The sequence below is a fragment of the Moschus berezovskii genome, chromosome 21, assembly GCF_049115385.1.
Source record: "Moschus berezovskii isolate FMDL1 chromosome 21, NW_MosBer_1.0, whole genome shotgun sequence".
Classification (NCBI taxonomy): Eukaryota; Metazoa; Chordata; class Mammalia; order Artiodactyla; family Moschidae; genus Moschus; species Moschus berezovskii.
The window spans coordinates 7,517,496-7,531,494 of record NC_142480.1 but is presented as its reverse complement, the minus strand read 5'-3'; positions in this window follow the sequence as shown (position 1 = coordinate 7,531,494).

The following is a 13,999-nucleotide window of genomic DNA, read 5'->3' as shown; positions in this document are numbered from 1 at the left end:
GCATATTAAAAAGCAGAGACATTACTTTGCCAACCAAGGTCCGTCTAGTCAAGACTATGGTTTGTCCAGTGGTCATGTATGGATGTGAGAGTTGGACTGTGATGAAAGCTGAGCGCCGAAGAATTGATGCTGTTGAACTGTGGTGCTGGAGAAGACTCTTGAGAGTCCCTTGGACTGCAAGGAGATCCAACCAGTCCATCCTAAAGGAGACCAATCCTGGGTGTTCATTGGAAGGACTGATGCTAAAGCTGAAACTCCAATACTTTGGCCACCTCATGTGAAGAGTTGACTCATTGGAAAAGACTCTGATGCTGGGAGGGATTGTGGGCAGGAGGAGAAGGGGACAACAGAGAATGAGATGGCTGGATGGCATCACCGACTCAATGGACATGAGTTTGGATAAGCTCTGGGAGTTGGTGATGGACAGGGAGGCCTGGCGTGCTAGGATTCATGGGGTCGCAAAGAGTCAGACACGACTGAACTGAACTGAACTGAATATCAAATATATGTTATAATTTACTTATTATGTTTTTAAATATCTTCTCCACTAGAGCATGAACTTCAGGATAACAGAGAATGTTCTCTGTTTTAGGTACTACTACACCCCTGTAGCCTTTACTAGTGATAGTGCAATGGGCTCTAGCGGTCCAAAGGGGAATTCACTGTACTGAGGAAGTTGTTCTGAAAGTCACGAGAGCACAGGGTGATACATGTCACAAGACAGTGGCAGGGGAGCTGGGGCACCTGTCCCCATCTGTCTGGGATATTGAGGAAGGCTTTCTAAAGGAAGGGGCACCTGAGCCAACATTTCAAGGGCTGATAAGAAGGTAGGAGGTGGTATTGCTGGCTGAGGTTCTGGTATGTGCAAAAATTCAAGGGTTGAAAGGAGGTTGAGTTTAAAGAAGTGGTTGGAAGGAGGGCAAGAATCAAGTAGAAGGGTTCTGTGTATGGACGGAAATCACAGCGTAATAGGTCCTATACGACGTGTTAGAGTTTGGATCCTGTCTTATTTGTAAGATTTCCATGCAGTAGAGTGATAGACCCAAGTATCACCCATCCAGGTCCAAGGAGAGTCCAACCTGTGGCCTTTGCAGCCTGTACAGTAAGGTCTGCCCGAGTCACATCAGAGGGGTCTGGACCACCGAGGTTCTCAGTGGGGAGGGGAGCTTGATGTCTATTCTCCCTGCATCTTCCGTTAATTACTCACACGCTAAGGTAAAATGAAAAATGATGATTTATTTGATCTTAATCCTTAGCTTCTGGTGTTCTCAGTTCATCTCCTAAAACAACTGGAATGCCCTAAGTAATAGGGCACTGTGCTTCTGTCATTAACAAGAAACTCTTCCTATCAGATCTGTCTGAATTTATGCTAAAGACATGACTAAGAATGGGGATCCCTAGATGGTCTTTAAGGAAAAGGTATTTTTTTTTTAATAAAAGGGACAAATATGGCTATTCTCAGTTAGTTTTCCTTCTTTCCACTTTGAATACAGAGGTGATGATTGGTTCTAAGAAAGTAGTCTTATAGCCGAACTGTAGTAGTTGATATACCTGTAATGGACTAGCAGAAAGATACAACAGATTTGACTGTTAAATGGTGTTGTGAAGTTGCTACTATTCCAGCCTTTCACTGCTTGCATCTAGAAATTTAAGGTGAAAATAGCAACTTCCTAATTGCCTAATTGAATAATTATTGGATTTTCATAATCTATGGAATCTTTTTCTGATATAGTAGAATTTGGTATATGCCTGAGGGATTTAATATTCCCTGCATGGTTTATAGCCCCTAACACTTTTTAAAATTGTTTGTTTTGGGACTTTCCCAGTGGTCCAGTGGTTAAGATATCACCTTCCAATGCATGGTGTGTGCTTTCAATCCCTGGTCAGGGAACTAAGATCCCACATGCCTCATGGCCCAAAATCCAAATACATAAAACAGAAGCAATATTGTAACAAATTCAGTGAAGACTTTAAAAACTGTCCACATAAGAAAAAAATCTTTAAAAAATTGTTAAAATGGGCAATATATTAATTGATTTATCTATCCAACAAATATTGACTATATCAGTCCAACGTTTTAAGTTTTGGGGGCTTATCAGGAAATAAACTGGACCGAGATCTTTCTCCTTGTGAGGATTCAGTTCAGTTCAGTTCAGTTCAGTCGCTCAGTCGTGTCCGACTCTCCGCGACCCCATGAATCACAGCACGCCAGGCCTCCCTGTCCATCACCAACTCTTGTGAGGATTAAGACCCACCTATTCCTTCCCCTCTATGCACCTCAGAGATCTTCACTAGAGCGCATCCAGCACATGAGTATTCTTCCTCACGTGTTTCTCAGTGTCCACACCAAGATCACCATCAATTTCCTCCAGCAGAGCCTGACCCAGGGAATGACACTGACACCGTCATCAATCACAATTTAAAAAGCACACAAGACATAGAAAGCACAAACGTTTTGCATTTTCAGTCACTGATGTGGCTATCTTGATATCATCCTGAAAACAGAAGAAATGTGAACTCACATGACCAGCTTTCCCTTCTACCTCCCCTTCTGCTCTGGACCCAAGAAGGCAAGGTCTGTCATCACAGAGGAAGGCTTAGAAAAACATTAGATTTCATCTTCACCGCTGTAGCATTTCAACAAATTGTTTTTTGCCTTCAAATACGACTTTGGGAATTCTCCTACATCTTGCCTCCTTGTCTATCTTGGATGACAATGTCTCCTTGTTCCACTGTATTATTTTTTGTTCATTTTCTCGCAGCCTGCTGTGGATCTTAAAATATTTTTAGGATTGCGGGGAGATACTCAAAGTTTGGATGTGTGTGAGGCAGACAGTCATATTTATCGGTGCCTTTTCTGACTTGGAAAGAAAAAAAAAGGTCTACATCTAAATTTAGTGAGGAGAAAATATCCTAAGTTGGGGCCTTTCCTGAAAGAGAGAGAGAGAAAAAAATCTCATCTTTTAATATGATAAATATGCCTTCTCAGATGAGAATTGTTAGTGTCATTTGAAAGTAGTAAGATTCAAAGTTGCAGTAAAAGCAAAACTTTTGTAATAAGAAAAAAAAAAGAGTAGAATCTATAAATGGTTTCATTCAAAGGGCTGTTTTTAATGTTACTGTGGTGACAGATTAAGAAGGAGAAACTTGAACCAGACCTTTGACCAGTTGTGGGGTCAGGGGTTGCCTCTGTCTGTGTTCGGGCTCCTCTGACAACTTCCTGTATAATTTGACTATTATTTGCGTGTCTGGGCACTGTCTGACCCTGGAGTCTGGAAAAATGAGAAAGGCAGCCTGCATTTCCATGCCATATGGACGGCAGCGAGGGAGGGCGCGTTTAATCAGATCTGAGTGGGAAACACCGTTTGATCCCAGGTTAGAGGAAGAAGCATGCATGGGCTTCCGACAGACCGGGGGAGGGAGGGTCGGATGACAGACGTGGCCGTGACTCAGGGCACACGGCCCCCGCCAGGCGCTGGTGAGACTGCAACCGCATTTTCCATTTGGAAGCAGGTCAATTATGAGAGAAGGGAAGAGTGGTGCTGGTGGCATTTCAAACTGCAAGTGGACTTCTGCCATGAAAGTCCAGGAAAACCAAAGTTTCAAAATCCAAATAAACGCATTTCTAACACAGACTTAAATAACAAGAAAATGGGCCCTTTGGGCAGAAATAAAGAACTTTAATAAAAAATGTAGGCATGTATATGGGCTCCCCTGGTGTCTCAGATGGCAGAGAATCTGCCTGCAACAGGAGATGTGGGTTTGATCCTTGGGTGGGAAATATCCCCTAGAGAAGGAAATGGCAACCCAGTCCAGTATACTTGCCTAAAGAATCCCATGGACAGAGGAGGCTGGTCGGCTCCAGTGTGACTCTTTGGGTCACAAAGAGTAGGACACGATTGAGCAACTAACACATATATACGTACCTAGATACGTATATATGTATATGGTTTACTTACTAAAAATATAATAAATGTATTTCTCTACTTGGGGGACTGAATACAAGAAAATTGTAAAATAGTACATCCAAGATTCTGAACAGCATGAAATAGTTTACCTGGCCATACAAAGTTCTTAAAATGCTAACAAAGGTAAAGTCTTAACTTTCTAACCTGTAAGATCTTATCACATAAAACAATATACTAAAGATTTGAGGGGCCCTGGGTTTTATTAAGAAAATTCCCGGGACCAGTGACCTCACTTGTTACAAAGGATCAAGTGCCCTCATCTTCTGACACCCTAGGCAGCTTCCTGAGATGGATGGTAATGGTGGAGAGTCCAGGGCGGGTCTCAGATGACACCCGCTCACCTTTGGATCCATAGAGACAGACTCCGAACAGCAATCTGTAGCCATGTCTGGGGGCTGGAGCCAAGAAATTGGGCATTACTTCAACAAACAGAGTGAAGGTCAGATGAGCAAAATCCAATTGGTCTGAAAAGTCTTCAAGGGAGTAGGGAGCAAGGCAGGGCCAGCTCAGGGCATGGTCCAGAGGCAAAGGTCTGTTTGGAGAGTGGGTTATAAATGCCCGAGCTGAGCCTGGAAGGATGGGAAGATTTAGGGAAGAGAGAAGGGAAGATGAAGGGGAGCAAAAGGACCACGGAGTTCAGAGCTAGCTCAGCCTTTGCGGATATCACCACACTTTTACTCTTCACCTTACAGACACGGAAACTGGGTGTGGATTCCCGAGTGGTACCAGTGGTAAAGAATCCCCCTGCCAGTGCGGGAGCCAGGAGACGAGGGTCGGATCCCTGGGTTGGGAAGATCCCCTGGAGAAGGGAGTGGCATCCCACTCCAGTAGGCTTGCCTTGGAAATCCCATGGACAGAGGAGCTTAGCGGGCTACAGTCCGTGGGGCCGCGAAGAGTTGGACACAACTGATTACTGAACACCTGAACTGGGTGGGGACTAAGTTCAGTAAGTTCACCCTAAGTTACTAATATCTGGTTCAGGGAAAAACCAGACCTGCATTCAGTTCCAAGGATGTGATACCTGAAGTGTTAGACCCCAAGTCACCCTGAAAGCAAGGACCCCAAGTCCCATGCTTTTTCTGCTTCAAGTGCAGAAGGAGAAAGCATCTACTTTCTACATATTAAAAGATCCTCAGGCTTTAGGTATATGAGTAAGTTTTAGGTTTTAGTGAGTTCATAAGAAGATAAAGGGTCATAATCAGGGAGGTTTTGGTCTTAAGTTCCTACTGACAAAAACTAGGATCTTACCAAAAAAAGTCTTCTTTTCCTTTTCTAAGAACCATACTACAAAACACTTCAGTTACTAGATTGGAGCTATTCCATTAAAATGTATCTTCTGGCTACTGATTTTTTTTTTTTCTTTCAGGCATGTGTGTTCATTCACTTCAGTCCTGCCTGACCCTTTGTGACCCTGTAGACTGTAACCTGCCAGGAAACCTCTGTCCCTGGGATTTCCCAGGCAAGAATACTGGAGTGAACTGCTGTGCCCTTCTCCAGGGGATCTGCCCAACCCAGGAATGGAACCCATGTCTCCCGTGTCTCCTGCATTGCAGGCGGATTCTTTACCACTGAGCCACCTGGGAAGCCCCTTGGGAGGACATTTATTATGACACGTATCTCATAGAAATGGACACCATTTATGGAGCATCTACTATATATTAAAGGGTGTTCGATAGTTCATAAACTCATTTAATCACATGACCAAAACTGAAGATGCATAGTCATCACCTTGCTTTAGAGCAGAAGAAACTGAGGCTCCCAGAATGATGAGCCAGGTGGCAGCAAACTGCAGTCCTCATCTAGGCCTGCCTTCCTGCAAGTTCTTCCCACTGCACCCTGGTGGCCCCTTCATGGCAAGCACTCCTGGAACAGCATTTGAAGAAAGCAGTCTTACTTCCTATATGAGGGTTGTTGCACTTTGCATTTTTTTAATTACTAATTTTTTAAAATTTAATATTCTAGTGTTAGTAGCTCAGTTGATAAAGAACCTGCTGGCAGTACAGGAGACCCGGGTTCAACCCCCAGCTCAGGAAGATCCCCTGGAGAAGGAAATGGCAACACACTCCTTGCCTGGAGAATCCCAAGGACAGAAGAGCCTGGTGGGCTACAGTCCATGGGTTCAAAAGAGTCGGACACGACTGAGCGACTAGACCACCCCCATCGGTGTCATAAATAGGAATTAAAGAGAGGTAGACATAAGAAAATTCCGCGGGTCCAGGTTGAGGACCGTGTCATGATCCCCTCGATCCTCTCTGGACCCGGACCATGTCAGTTCTTCCTTCTGGACCTCAACGACTTCATCCAAAAGGGATACAAAATGTACCGGGGACCAGATCCTCTCTAAGGATTCTGCCACTGAAGAGAGTCTGTCTTCCCCTTTGTTTCTTGCTTGGCATCACCAAGAGCATCAGACCATTGCAGAGTGGGGGAGGCAGAGGACATCTTTGCTCCCTTTTCCAGAGACCCGAGCCACTCTCTCTCTCTCTCATGTTTAGGGACACAGAAGCTAGGGTTCAGACCCTGATTTGTTTTGTCATAGTGGGGGTACTGGTGTCTGGCTTGGTATTAAGACTCACGTTTCCCCTCAGGCCCTGTGTCCCCTTTCACGGCCTGCCATGGGGAATGTTGAGCCCTTATTAAATATCAGGAGCCTTCCATCTGCCTCTGTCTTTCCTCTGAGACGACTGCCAGACAGCCAAGGTCAAGGCCACATGTGCCCCGCTGATCCCACAGCAGGAGGAGTGGGGGTTGGGGGGCTGGAGGCTGCCTGTCTGCACAGGGCAAGACACAAAAGCGCTGCTATTTAGAAGATTGCTCTGTACTGTGGGAGGATCAGGAGTTGTATACCCACAACACACACTCCCAAAGCCACGTTTTTGTGTTGCTTTTTGCCCACTCGCTTCATCAGGCTGTCACATTCAACTGAGACCTGAGGACTCACTTTGGAGTCAGAAGAGGCAGGTGAAGGGCACAGTTTTTCCCCTTGCTGATGTCTGTATCTGATGGAGGCAAGGGATGCTCAGTTCAGCTTTAAACCTTGAGATCGGGTGTTCAGATTATTTGAACCAAACGATGATTGATCCAAAGACAGAGGTGTGTGTATGACTTCAGATAAAATTATTTCCCTAAAGCAGATGATAATGAAGCATTTGGATAGAAGGAAAACTTTCCCTATCCCCTGGCTTTTCACCTCCTAGCCAATGGGTCTGGATAAGTTACATCACCTCCTTCTGCTGTGGGCAATAATCAAACCTACTGCTTTGAAATTTGGTGAGGATTGAATGAATCAGTACGCCAGAGCGAGGCGTGGCCAGTGAAAAATGCACAACAAATGCGGATCGTCTTTCTCATTATCAGTTTTATCATTGTCGTTGTTTGGGGACTGTATCGTTGCCCTTAGCCTCGGCGTCCCAAATTGTAAAATCTGAATGGGAAAAAAAAAAAAATTTCGATTTGTCTTGCAGGTCAGGGCTCCTAGTTTTGGGTTCACAAAGGAGTTCTACAACAGCAGTGGGACTGTTTGAGAAAGGAGGCCTTGATTCTCAAACTGGTTCATTGCTTAGATGCCATCCCATAATCAAACTTGGGCAAACTCCAGGAGACAGTGAGGGACAGGGAGGTCTGGCATGCTTCAGTCCATGGGATCGAAAAGAGTCGGACATGACTCAGGGAACGAACAGCAACAACAATCCCATAATCAGAGGGGAAACAAATCAGGGAGAAATTAGAAGGCCACAAACAAGAAGGCTTACCTTGCTTTTTGCCACTTGAAAGTCCTCATTCAAGAATGCTCCCTTGGTCCCCAGAGTTCTTGTGTCATTATCTCCTGTTGAAAGGATTCAGATGACATTATTTGTGTGGAAACTCACATACCAAAGATACCATCTGTGCCAAAAGGCTGCATTGCAATGAAGGGAAAGATGACTGTGTCTTGTGGACTTGACATTCCTAATGCCTTCAAACTAAAAGTCAATACTAGCAGTTCTTAACTGCTCAAGTCTGCTGAAAATATATCATTCTGATATGGAAGGACTATTTAGGGTGCTAACCCGAGGCTTATCAAATGCTGTTGATCTGTAGCGTCACCACTGTCATTTAACCACCAAGTTGTGTCCGACTCTTTGCAACCCTGTGGACTGAAGACCACCAGGCTCCTCTGTCCATGGGATTTCCCAAGCTAGAATACTGGAGTGGGTTGCCATTACCTTCTCCAGGAGATTTTCCCAAGCCAGGGATCAAACCCTACATTGACAGGTGGATTCTTTACTGTGAGCTCCTGGGGAAGCTCAGAGTAAACCAGGCAAAGATTGCTAAACTGAGGTGGGTGTAGGAGCTTTGAGTCAGCAGGGCAAGATAGGTTAACAAATTACAAATTTTCCCCAACCAACACCATCATGACTTGATGACAGCGCTTCTAATATCTTCTCAAAGCAGTTTCACTGGGAAATGTCTGCAGAAAAAAATAAGAATGACTCTGTTGATGGCAAGAAGGTGGCAAAGATGGATGGGGTGGGTCAGCAGACCCAGATGGCCTTCTGTTGGATGGAAACAACTCTGAAGTGTGGTCTGGAAGACCAAATACTCTCTCTATGTGTAAAGCAAAATGCACAGGGTGGTCCAGGAAAAGAGCATTTAGGGAGTATGAAACAGGACAGAAGAAGGGACAGGAGATGTAGGATAGCATGTCCTTATCAGAGAGTGTGGGAGAAAACACGTTTATCCGGAGACCTAGCTGCTCAGTTATGATAAGAGATGCCAATGGCAGGAAAAGGGAACAAATAAGAGAGGTGTCTTCACCCTGTTTGACAAGACAGGGGAGTGGAGGTCATGGACTCATCCCGTCTCCTCTTGTGGGCTAATGCTGGGGGCGAGTCATTATAAACCCTACAGTCTACCAGGCAGGCTCGGCACATGAGAGCCAACCAGAAAAGAAAAAAGGGAGTTCTATGGTAAGGAAATTATCCAGAAGTGTACAGCAAGTAAAGCTAAGAAAGAGCTGACAGTAACTTACAGCAGTAACAACCACAGCAGCACCGGTGAGAATGATAGTAGTCACAACCACACAAGCAGGGTTAATGCCATGGTTTCTCCCCTCTTCCATCTCACACTTCACTTTCTGGCTCCTGGAATGCTTCCCTTGGAACTTCCCCTCTGGGATCTCACCTCCACTTTCTGGACCTTGTGAACTGAATGCGTTAAACCTGACATCCCTGGCAGAGGCTAAGAATGGCAGCCATCTCTCTGCCTGGGGCAGCCTTCACCTGCCTAAGCTAACCCCTAGCTGTCCCCAGGAGACACAGCCCTGAAACCACAGCTCTCAAGTTTGGCTGATGTGACAACAGCGTCCACCAGGTCTTGCTCATCTTAACTAGGGGATTGGAGAATGTGTTTTCCCAGCATGCTTAATGTGTCCCTCTAAGAGAGCGACTATCACCCACTTTTCTGGATGCGGGGATGTCTGTCCACACCACTGGACCCGGAGCATCCTCAGTGAATGAATGAGTCCCATCTCATCCCCACTGTGCTTGCCCCGAGATCTTATATCATCATCAGGATGAGAGCAGCTACTTGTGTGGTGCTTCACTGTGAGCCTGGCACTGAGATCGCTGCTAATTTTTATCCCTATTTTACAGACAAGGAAGTAGAGATATCAAAACAGACCCAGCAAAATGCCCCAAATTCCTATGAAGACAAAGCAAGGCTGGGACTGGAATGTTCTAACCATCACGCTAATGCCTCTCTTAGAAGGCAATCGCCAACTGGTTTTTTAATTGAAGAACACGTATGAACCTGTCTTTCAGAGAATAGTGACAAAGAAACCATAAGAGCGATTTTCTCTTTGGGCAGGACACGTTTACCTGGTCCCCAGTGAACTTGAAAATTCTCATTTTCTGGAAGCCAACTCCCTAACCTTTTGCAAACAGCACATTCAGTGACACTATGTCATAGGAGGGTGCAAAAATCAAATGTTATAATTAAATTTTTTCTCAAGGGGGGGGTAGTTTCCTGCCAAAGATAAGTGTCCATGATGATCAAGAGACAAAGCATCAAAGAAGGGGGTCGTTGAAAGCTCCCTTTAACACTTCTTTTTTAATATTATTGCTACCACTGAATATAATTGAAACATCCTTCAAAGCAAGCTATGCCAACCACCCTTCAGCTTTGATATGGCTTTTTAATCAGGAGATATTGTTGTGGCCTCACAATGAATATGGAAAGCATTTAAACTATTTTATGGATGGAGTGCATCGCTTCTGACCTCAGTCAAAAGACCACATTAAAAGGAGCAAAAAAGAATTTACTCTGAATCCTCTGGACTCCAAAACCTTGAGGGCATGTGGAACACGGTGAGGGCCGGATTCATCCAGAGGAGAGGATTCAGCACCGTGTCACTTGGAACATGAAAGGTCAGCTTTGCCTCCAGAGGTAGAATGTGGTGTGTCAGGGCAACCAGGGATGCTAAAAAGATCCTGGGCTTTGCCTTTGAGCAGTGGGCATAACTGCTTTATTTTGGGGATCCCTCAGCTCAGAGTTTCTTAAGATGTAGCCAGTGGACTGTTGGTCCAGAAAATACATCTTCACCTGATGCCGCTCTGTCAGCGGAGCCTGGGAGACGTCCCACACTGCTTCTCTTGCTGGTTAACCACAAACACAAATGGATCCAAGGCTCTGGAAAGTCACCCAGAAAAGAATTCTCTGTAAGGCTTTAAAAACTTGAAAAAGAATTCTTCAGGGCCTTTGTTGTCTGCAGGACATAGTTTAGGACAAGCCACCTGACTCAGAAAGGGAAAGAGCATGAGGGGTTAGAAGCCATCTGGAGCGACACCCTGGTTAGACCTTGAACTTGTCTGCCACCTCCAAATCCTATTTCCTCCATGCTCATCCGATTACACGAGTGACCAGGAATAAGTCAGATATAATTAGCTGAGCTTTTTTTTTTTTTTTTAATAACAAGACATAGATGATCTGATCTTATTAAAACAGGAGTTGGGATAGTATAAGACATAAAAATAAATAAGTGTAACACGAAGGGGAACGACCCCGATACCCAGGCGGGGTAAGCCCCTCCAGATGGAGGGACTAGGGGAGGCGGGAGGGGGATCCCCAGAGAAGGGTCCTGGGAGCGGGGTGGGAGGCAAAATACACCTTGAGGCGGGAATACAAGGTGTGCGTGCTTCCTCTTAATGAGAAATAGTCAGTAATACTCTTCTCCAATTAAAAACAGAACAGTATCTCCTTGTAAAAAGAATTATAAAGAAGAAATGTGTCATCCGTCACTCTAGCAATGAAAGATAACTGTGAGGATGTTCTTTCATATTCCTGTTCATTCTGTATACAATATGCAACTGTCTTTGCAAGACAGCTTATATATATGGGTGGGCTTCCCAGGTGGCTCAATAGTGAAGAACACTCCTACCAATGCAGGAGATGCAGGTTCGATCCCTGGTCTGGAAGATCCTTTGGAGGGGGAAACGGCACACCACTCCAGTATCCTTGCCTAGAGAACCCCATGGACAGAGGAGCATGGTGGGCTACAGTCAATAGGGCTGCAAAGAATCTCACATGCTGAGCACACAACCACATAGTAAAAAGATATATATAATATAATATGCATATTATATATAATATCTGTGACTTTGTGGCATCATTTCCTTTTAAAAAAAATTTGGCTTATAATGGCAAAAGAAGCCTATATTTCTTCCAATCATACTTTCTAATCATTTTCTAATTTTTTTCAATTTGACAAATAATTCTTTGACTAAGTGATAATCTCTTATCAAATAATTTTTTCCCTAATTTTTATGTTTTTTAATATTTTCCATACAGCTATAAACGTTTTTGTGCACACAAATTTTACCATATATCAAGTTATGCTCTTAAGGTAAATGACTTAATGATTTCATTAGTCTTTTAGGGTAGAGAGATACCTATCAATATGGTATTGATTTGGTGTATCGACATGCAAAGTGTTCATCATCCTCATGGACTTATTCTTTGAATTTTCAGCTTTGTTCCACAAAGAACTTCATCCAAATCCAGACAGACAGATATAAGCCACCTACCGTCTGGGGGTCGGGGGCTGTGGAAGAGGGTCAGATACAACTCCAAAATCTGATTCAAAGCTATGAAATTTTAGCTTCTCAGTTGAAAAAATTACTCTTCAAATGTGAGGCTGAAAGTTTGGGAAAGGGATACAGGTGGAAAAAGTGTCCCCTCTTCTTCGTCAAACTTCTGAAGTCCTTTGAACTGAAGGGGAAGACCGAGAAAAAGAGGGAGAGCGTGTGAGTGAGGGTTTGTTGGCAGCAGAACTCTGCACCCTGCCTGCCGGGCTCCCAGCCTCTGTTCCAGAAGAGGGTCACAGACAGCCTACTTTGAACCTGGGAGATCCAAGAGTTAGGAGGAGCCGCCCACATGACCCATCTCTTCCGGAATTCTCCTTGATAGCAGACCTGTCTTATTGCTCTTCCAGCACAAGGGGACAAGGCACCTGTGAGCTGGAGAATAGAAGAGTCATTCAGAGCCCATAACAGCGGCACGGAGGGCTGGGGAGGGAACTGAGATCTGAGTTGATCTAGCGACTGAGGGCAGATGGTGCGGGTGAATTGCGTGTGTGTGGAGGCGGCGGTGGGGGGTGGTCTGGAGACTGAGTAAGCTGGAGTGTGAGCAAGAGGCTGACATCCCTGCCCACAGCTGCTCTGACCATATAATAAGCCCCAGAAAGTTTCAGACCTACAGCAAGAAGGGAAAATCCTCGAAACAAAAGAGTAATTGCCTGTAGAATGTAGTTGCACAAAGTTAGTTCTTAGAGGGATTTCAGATTTGTCTGAACCCTCTCATTTCGTCCATAAGGAGCCCCGGTCAGTCAGTCAGTCAGTTCAGTCGCTCAGTCGTGTCCGACTCTCCGCGACCCCATGAATCACAGCACACCAGGCCTCCCTGTCCATCACTAACTCCCAGAGTTCACTCAAACTCACCTCCATAGAGTCAGTGATGCCATCCAGCCATCTCATTCTCTGTCATCCCCATCTCCTCCCGCCCCCAATCCTTCCCAGCATCAGAGCCTTTTCCAGTGAGTCAACTCGTCCCATGAGGTGGCCAAAGTATTGGAGTTTCAGCTTTAGCATCAGTCCTTCCAATGAACACCCAGGACTGATCTCCTTTAGGATGGGCTGGTTGGATCTCCTTGCAGTCCAAGGGACTCTCAAGAGTCTTCTCCAGCACCACAGTTCAAAAGCCTACAGCTCAGTAATTAGCCAACACCCACTTGACAGTCAGAGGCAGGCCAGGAAACGAAATCTTTGGGCAGCCCCTGCTGTCTCACTGGGGAAATCCACAGCAGTTGATTGACCAGAGCAGAGTTCAGTCGTAGAAGCATCTTTAGTGACTTGTGACCACCTGTAGGAGAATAAGGAAGGAAGGCTAGAGAGGCGATGGCAACACCTGTGTTCAGATAAGGGTGACGCAGTGTGGGCCCCAGGCAGGGGCTGGTGCTCCTAGCTCATCCTAGTCACAAGAGGCCACATCGAAGGGCCCAGCCAGAGGGGGACACCGAGAAGCTCCCAGAAGCACAGAGCAGTGGACATAAAAACTCCCGGCGTCTCTGGGCTTGTCTTTACTCAACACAAACCAATTGCATTCACTTCATTTCCCAGGGCTTTTGATCGCTGAATTTCAGGATGAGGCAGAGACATATTAAGGAATTATTATGTATCGGACCTGAGTTTGATTCCTGCCTTTTCTACTCTAGAGAGACATAAACCACTCAAGCCACTCTGTTGGCTTAGTTTCTGCCTCTGTAAAAGTGGGGACGATGGTGCCGACTCTAAACTGAGTGCCTTGCGTGAAAGAGCGCGCACAGTAGGAGCTCAGTTCAGGATCAGGGGCTGATGCTTTTCACACGCCATGTCTCACTGACGTCTCAAGAGTTCTCCTGTGAATGTGGTTATCCATTTTATAGACCAGGGAGTGAAAGTTCCCTAAGTTGGAGAGTCTACAACAGACTGCAGAACGAGTGTCTTGGCTGTCGTGTA